At 49.6% G+C, this 7,883-nt stretch overlaps 1 long non-coding RNA gene across 1 annotated transcript; it reads left to right on the top strand.

The window, feature by feature from the left end:
* Positions 1 to 263: 263 nt before the first annotated feature.
* On the top strand, positions 264 to 2,994 carry LOC128120651 (uncharacterized). Its single transcript, XR_008221921.1, has 2 exons — positions 264 to 889; positions 1,358 to 2,994. It is a non-coding gene; the product is annotated as an uncharacterized LOC128120651 (long non-coding RNA).
* Positions 2,995 to 7,883: the final 4,889 nt, after the last annotated feature.

The raw sequence follows: 7,883 nt of genomic DNA on the forward strand, positions 1-7,883 counted from the left end.
CAGTATTCTAACTGTGGACAAAGCGAGATAGTGCAGGGGTAGCCGGGGTAGTCAGGACAGGCAAGAGTGTTCATGCATTTAATGTGCCTTTTTTTGTGATAGACCACCTACTGTGTAGTGCCATCCGCTCAGATTTTTCAATCTAGCACTATTCTAAGAAATCAGGACTATTGCATAATTGAGGCAGGGTGGAGCGAATGTCAAAACAGAAATCCTAAGTGGGATAGGAGGCATTTCTTTCTAGTTGTTCATGGGATTGAACACGTGCCTCCTCCACCCAACCCCCCACCTCCAGCCTCCCCCAGGCTCAGCACACTTCCAGCCCTGGGATTAGGGGATGCTAACCAGTGGTTTAGTAAATCTAGGGACCACCTGGGAAGTTCCTCCCAAGACCTTGGCTGGGCTGCTTGGCCTAGACTGCCATACCCAGAGGTGGGGTCTCCGGGCAGCGGGGAGCCCCTCCCGCTGAGCTCGCTTCTGCCCTGGTCGCCCGGGGCAGGGGGGCTTGGCACGGCTGTCTCCGATGGCCCCAGTGGGAGGGTCACGGCTAAGACACCCGGCCCATCTCATTGTTTCAAGCCGGCTTCCTCTTCTGGCAGAGGCCAGCGGCTCCCGCTGAGCGGGAAGGGGCCGGGACGCTGCTGGAGCCCTCGGGATGTCTACCTCTGCTGCTCCTTCCCCTCTCCAGGAGCTCGCGTTTCCCGGGGTGTGTGAGCATTCTCAATAAAAAGGGAAAAGCACCATCCAAGTGAATTTTCCAACGCCGAGAGGAAATGCTGTTTCCTGCATCGTACAAGACTGGTGCCAATAAGACTGCTACAGGAGCCCATTGTCCGGCTAACAATGTGTGATGGGGAAGGGCGCCTGAGAAAACAGACCCGGGGCCACGGTGAGCGTTTGATCCTTCCCTGCAGGGCTAGCTTGTGTGTGTGTGTGTGTGTATGTGTGTGTGTGTGTGTGTGTGTGTGTGTGTGTGTGTGTGTGTAGTGTAGTGTGTGTAGTGTGAAATGATAGGTATCTGTGGAGTGTGTGCATCAGGCAGTGTATGGGAGTGTGTGTCTGTGTGGAAGAGTACGCATTAGTCTGTGTGTGAGAATATGTGTGATGTGTGTCTGTGTAAGAGTGTGCATGGGCCTGTGTGTGATGTCTCTACAGGCATGTATGTGTGTGCATGATGAGCCTATGTATATAGTGTCTTGATAGGTGTATGTGCATGCTTGTGAACGTGTGTGCATGTGTATGTCCGTACATGTGCGCGAGCTTGGGGGGGGGGGTGGTAGGCGGGTGCGCGCGCGCACGCGCGCGCGCAAGGGTCAAGGCTCAGGCTGGTCAAGGCACAATGCATCCCTTTTTGCAGGCTTGTGCTCCTCTGGTGGGCTCTCAAAGATGGGAACAGACTGGAAAAACAGCAAAGAAGAGCATAGAAATGGAAAGAAAAAAGGAAAAACAACAGTCTCCAGGTCACTCCGTGTAGAGCCACTCAGCAAGTCCCCTGGCTGCCGACGCTGTGCGGAACCCAGCAGCCTCGTAGTCAACATGGGACAGCACCCAGCCCAGACACAGGTGCTAGAGCGCCAGTGTCCCGTGCGTGCCCGGCGGGGTACCCTGCGCCGGCGGGCCCGGAGGTGATGGAGCTGGGAGGCGACTGGGCGTGCGCACACCCGCACACCGGCCCGGGCCCACCTGGGCGCCCGAGGTCAGGGCCTTGGCCAGAGTGTCACCTCCCTGCCCTCGGCGCTCACGTAGTCGGCGTGTTCGGGACGTGAAGTGCCGACCCAGAGGCTGCTCCGGCCAGGGCATGGGCTGGGCGATAAACAATCACACAGGATACACAACACCCTGGACTGTCACAAGTCCCTCGCAGGAAAAGATAAATAACATCTGAGGAGCCGCGGGCGCAGCTTCCCCCAGCAGAACAAAAAACTCTGGAGAAGTAAACAACAGGGCCGGGAAGAGTTCACACACTAGCCCTGGAGGCTGAGAGAGGCCACCTCTTCCCCGGGGGCCGCTTACTCAGGGGCTCCTTCCAGCGCAAATGACACGCACGCACACGCACAAAGGCACGCACACGCACAAAGGCACACAACACGCATGCATGGTTCAAATCGAGCCCTTTACAATGATTGGCAAAGCAGGGCATAGTGGCACAAACCTACCTATACTGCACTTCCCAGGCAGGAAGTCGCAGGCCAGCCTGGGCTACGTAAAGGAAACGTATTGTACCTGAGCTACATACCAATGAACAAGAGATTGGCAGTTGTCACACTCTGGGTAGGAACCTTGTTTTCTGGGCTCTGCAAGAGTTGTCTGTGCAAGAGGCAAGGAGGGGAGGTGTGTTTTTCTGGACTGGAAGACTGAGGATTTCCTGTAAATACAACTCTTTCCTTAAGGTTTGCTCTTGGAGTCATAGTCAGTGACATGAAACCCACCCTGGTCACCTGTAAAGGAAATCACAGCTATCCAAACCCGAGGAACACAATGAATGAATACAATAAAGTGTTCAAGATACACACTCAAGGGTCCACTTGGTGACCTTTGTTACCTCTCACCTGGAGTGTGATTTTCCCAAAGCAGCCCTCCCGTTCCGTGAGCCTCCTGTGGGCCGGCCAGACCTCTACACTGCCCTAGCTGCTGCACACAGATTTACATCCCTACCACAGCCTGCTCTCCTCTCTGTATCCTTCGATTCAGTCATGTTTGTCTCCTGGCAAATAATTGGCTGTGGTGGTTTGAATGAAAACGGTCACCTTAGACTCGTACATTCAAATGCTTGTTCTCCAGTTGGCAGGACTGTATGGGAAGAATTAGGGAGGTGTGCCACTTTCAAACACCCTGGCTATTCCCTAAGTTAGCTCTTACATCTCCCAGGATGGAGGCTCTCAGCTACCGCTCCAGTGCCATGCCAGCCTGCTTGCCGCCACGCTCCCCATCACGATGGTCGTGGACTCTACGCCTCTGAAACTATAAGCCTCCAATAAACTCTTTCTTCTCTAAGTTGCCTTGATCATGGTGTCTTAGCAGAGCAATAGAAAAGTAATTAAGACATTCATGTAATGTTTTGGGGGTACACAGAGGAGGCTAAAGATGGGGGTGTGGGAGGTGTATGAGACAGCCAGTTTCTAAATATAATTCACGTGAGCCTAATATCTGTGCAGCATTTGGATCTCAGACCCTACATTCAGAGTGACCTGCAGACGTAGTATATCTCCTTTTCTGGATTCTTTCTCATGCCTCTCGTGTGTGCCAAGAGGATACACCTGGGTTGGATGTGGGCACAAATAAGTAGGTAAGTGATCGGTTGGATGACAGGATCCATGTGTTCTGATCCCAACACTGATGGAATCCTATGGGAAATTTCAGTTTGTGGCACAGCCCTCCCCACCCTCTGTACTGGTAATGTGCGTGCTGTCCTAGGCAAGTGGTTCGTCTTTGGCCGAGCACGTAACATACTTGGAGCACAGCAGGCCCTCGATGGACACTTATTCACTGCAGAGCGGGAATTCTGTGAACTCATTGATTTGATTGGGAAGTGAGACAAGTTAAGATTGCACACGCAACTCACTTTGATGCTACGACATACGTCACTGGAAGACCACATCGGAGCGCTGGGTGAATCACTAATGAGGACATTTTTAGCCCTTTGTGTCTTCCAGGGTTGATCACGCAAGGGCCAAGTGGGAAAGAATGCAGCAGCCAGCCACACAGATCACAACTCGCCCAGGGAGTCTAGGGCAAGGCACCAGAGATATGGTCAAGAAGTGAGTTTAGCCACAGTCTGTGTGAAAAGTGCAGGCTTTCATTCAGGGTCCACTCTGTGTTGTCTAGACCAGCTCTGTGTTTCAGTTCAGAGTCTTCAGATCGGGAGGGATTAAGAGAGATCACTTTTGGGCCCGTGAGATGACTCTGCTTAGAGGCACTTGCTGTAAAAGTCCAGCAATATGAGTGATCATTTCTTGGAATCCTTATGGTGGGAGGGGAGAATTGAGTCCTGCAAATTGTTTCACACACACACACACACACACACACACACACACACACACACACACACACACACTGTGATATGCATGTTCCTCCCACAATAAATAAATGTTAAAATGACATATTCACTGAGAGGAGAGGGACCAGAGGAAAGAGAAATTCACCGTCACATTATATAAATGGGCTCTCAATGTTGGAACCTGTTATCTTAAAACAGGCACTGACACTATGTAGGTTCTCTTGGGACCTGGGGTGTAGCATGAATCTTAAAAGTTCTTATTAATAAAATCAAACCTGAGGCCAGTTATTGGGGTCAATGCTGGTAGATCAGAGACAGAACAAGCCACAGCTATCTCACCTTGCCAATTCCTCAGCTGGTCCTGTTTCCTCAGACTGGAAGCTTCTGTGTCCTCATCCCAATGGCTCTCAGCTGAACTGCTGCTAGAAGTCCTGAACACTTAACCAGCCAAATGCTTAACTAGGCAAATGCTTAACCAGGCAAATGCTTCTAGTTTCTGGTCCTCGTGCCTCATAAGCCTTTCTGCTTTCTACCACCACTCCCTGGGATTAAAGGCTGCTTTCTGGGATTAAAGGTGTGAGTCACCATGCCTGGCTGTTTCCAATGCGGCCTTGAACTCACAGAGATCCAGAGGGATTTCTGTCTCTGGAATGCTAGGATTAAAGGCGTGTGCTAACATTTTCTAGCCTAAGTATCTTGTGGCTTTTCTGTTCTCTGACCCCAGATAAGTTTATTAAGGTACACAATATTGTGGGGAACACAATACCACCACACTGGGGGTGGGGTGGGGGGGAGACAGGCCAGTCAGTAGTAGAGTGATTGACTAGCATGCAATGGTTCAGTATGGGTCCGGGAGGTCTGCAGGTTTGCACACCCCCAAAACAAGTAGACAGAGACTTTAGCAAAGCTAACTGGCTCAGACTCAGCAGCACCAGTGAATGTTGCTTAGGATCAGTGGTCCCGTGATGGACCCACCAGGGAAGCCCCAAAGGAGAGCAGTAATTGTACATAGCCGCACAGTCACTGATAACTGTGTGTTCGGTTCATGTGGGCTCTCAACTGAGGAGGCAGGGAGATCCATGAAGGTCCCTTACAGAAGACCCTGGAGACCCTTTACCAGGGACACTGTAAGGAAGGATTCAAGCGTTCCTTTGAGAGCCTTATTTTGTTTTGTTTTTCTCTGTGTGACAGCCTTGGCTGTCCTGGAACTCACAGAGATCCGCCTGCCTCTGCTTCCTGAGTGCTGGGATTGAAGGTGTGTGGCGTCATGCCTGGTTTGAGAGCTTGTCCTAAGGTCCCTCTTCATCTGTTTTTTTTTTTTTTTTTTTTTTTTTTTTGGTTTTTTGAGACAGGGTTTCTCTGTGTAGCTTTGCGCCTTTCCTGGATCTCGCTCTGTAGACCAGGCTGGCCTCGAACTCACAGAGATCCACCTGGCTCTGCCTCCCGAGTGCTGGGATTAAAGGCGTGCGCCACCACCGCCCGGCCCCTCTTCATCTGTTAACAAACAGTCTGCTTCTGTTTTGCTGCGTGTTTACTTTGCATTCCTATAATTTTTTAAGGCCCAATGAGACCATTAAGGTACATTTCTATTACTGTCTTACAGAGAAAAATGAATACCATGGAAATAAACAAAAATTAAATTTTCTGGCCCCTAGATTAGATGTCAAGATATTTCAATCTATATAGGACTAGTTAATCTGGAAATTAGCTTAGTGGTAGAACACTTGCCTAGCATCTCAGGGCTACGGGTTCTGTTGCCTGAGTTGTAAAGACAGCTAGTCTATTCTGCTTGTGGTAGGGTTAACATGACAGTGTAAACTAACAGAACTGAACTCCTAAACGGGTGATTTTACTCTATATAAACTGGAGGCATAGTGGCGCACGCCTTTAATCCCAGCACGCAGGAAGCAGAGGCAGGTGGATCTCTGTGAATCTGAGGCCAAGCTGGTCTACAGAGTGAGTCCCAGGACAGCCAGAGCTACATAGTAAGATCTTGTCACAAAACAAAAAAAAACTATACTTCAAGAAACCTGATTTTTACTTTATGTGCATGAGTATTTTGCCTGCATGTATGTCTGTGCACCATGTGTGTGCTGTGCTCATGGAGGCCAGAAGAGGTCAGGCATTGGATCCCCTGGAACTGGAGTTACACATGGTTGTGAGCTGCCATGTTGGGTGCTGGTAACTGAACCTGGTCCTCTGCAAGAGCAGCCAGTGCTCTTAAATGTTGAGCCATCTTTCCAGCCCTTCTATCATACTTTTAATAGTTATCTTTTGATAATTTGCATAAAATTGCTCTTCAGTAAATTTTGAGTGAGTGAATGCCTGAATCTAAGTGGAGGTTCTACCTCTTAGCGAAGTCCAGTTGCTCGGAAGTGAAATTGGAAAAGCTTGCTGGTCTGCTCCTGAACTCTTGGAGGAGGCGTAGGAGGGTGTGGACAGGCCACAAGGAGCAGCGTCCAGAAGACAGGAGGCTTTCTGCGGAATTCTTACTCATTCGGGGAACTCCCAGCCACAGTCCTGAGAGTGCAAAGTGCAGACACTGTTGGAGGGGCTTCACAGTCACCCTGTGGTGCAATCACTCAGGGTTGTACTGCTTGAGTAGCAACCTACGTCCATCATCACGTGTGTGTGTGTGTGTGTGTGTGTGTGTGTGTGTGTGTGTGTGTGTGCCCGTGTGTAGTGGGAAGCCCCCAGCCTCCCTGAATATGACTTACTAAAGGAGGGCCAGTGAGTGAGATCACTGCGTAGCAGATAACATCTGTAGAATCAAGGTCCAGGCTGGGGATTCTGTGGGCAGGCAGAAGATACTCAAAGTGAAAATACTCCCCCAAGGAACCCCATTTCCTTCTCATTCCCGACCCAGTGATCTTCTTTTAAGATTCATTATACAGAATATGGAATTATGGGCTATGCCCTTCCAATTCAAATAACCCACTACCTTGTATCCCTGGGAGACTGTGGCTGGTTTGAGATGGACAGGAAAATACACAAATTTATGTTTAGAGAGCAATTACTTCACTTTCATTTTGTCAAGTGACCCCTTCCATAAGACACCCCCTTCCTCTTCCTCTTCTTCCTCCTCTTCCTCTTCCTTCTTCCCTTTTTTATCTTAAAACCATCCTAGCCATTTTCAGTATTGTTAACTAGATTCATACTGTTGAGCAATCTTTCTGTCCCGTGAAACTGAGGCTGTCCCGGCAAGCACCAACTCCGAATTCCTCCCTCCCCTCCAGATCCTGGCCATCCGCTGTACGAAACGGACTCCTCTGGGAGGCTCACATGGGCAGAATTATATAGGGTCTGTTTTGTTCCTTGTTTCCCTTGGCACAACGTGTTGCAAGATCAGCCACAGTGTGTGGATGAATCAGAAGCTGTGGGAGTACCCAATGACTGGTCCAGCCTGAGACCCATGCCACAAGAGGGAGCCTACCCCTGGTGCTGCCTGGAACTCCAGGAACCAGAGCCTGGATAGCCTAGAGACCTAGCATAGAACCAAACAGAACTGGCAAAAAAAAAAAAAAAAGTCAATGTAATGATGCCCAATGATATTCTGCTATATTCTTCGATGGGTGCCTAGCCCAATTGTCATCAGAGAAGCTTCCATCCAGCAATTGATGGAAGCAGATGCAGAGACCCACAGCCAAACATTAGGTGGAACTCGGGGAATCCTGTAGAAGAGGGGGAATAGGGATTGTGTAACCCTATTATCTATCCATCCATTACTGGGCACGTGGGCTGCTTGGTTGTTGTGAATAAGGTGGTGCATTAACACGCTGCATAAATCTTTCTTTGAGCTCCTACTTGGGATTCTTTGGGCATATAGACCAGGAAATAAAATTTTATATCATAGAATAATTCTGCTTTTAATTATTTGAAGAATCTC

The sequence above is a fragment of the Peromyscus californicus genome, unplaced genomic scaffold (assembly GCF_007827085.1).
Source record: "Peromyscus californicus insignis strain IS unplaced genomic scaffold, ASM782708v3 Scaffold_2__1_contigs__length_46816999, whole genome shotgun sequence".
NCBI classification, from domain to species: domain Eukaryota; kingdom Metazoa; phylum Chordata; class Mammalia; order Rodentia; family Cricetidae; genus Peromyscus; species Peromyscus californicus.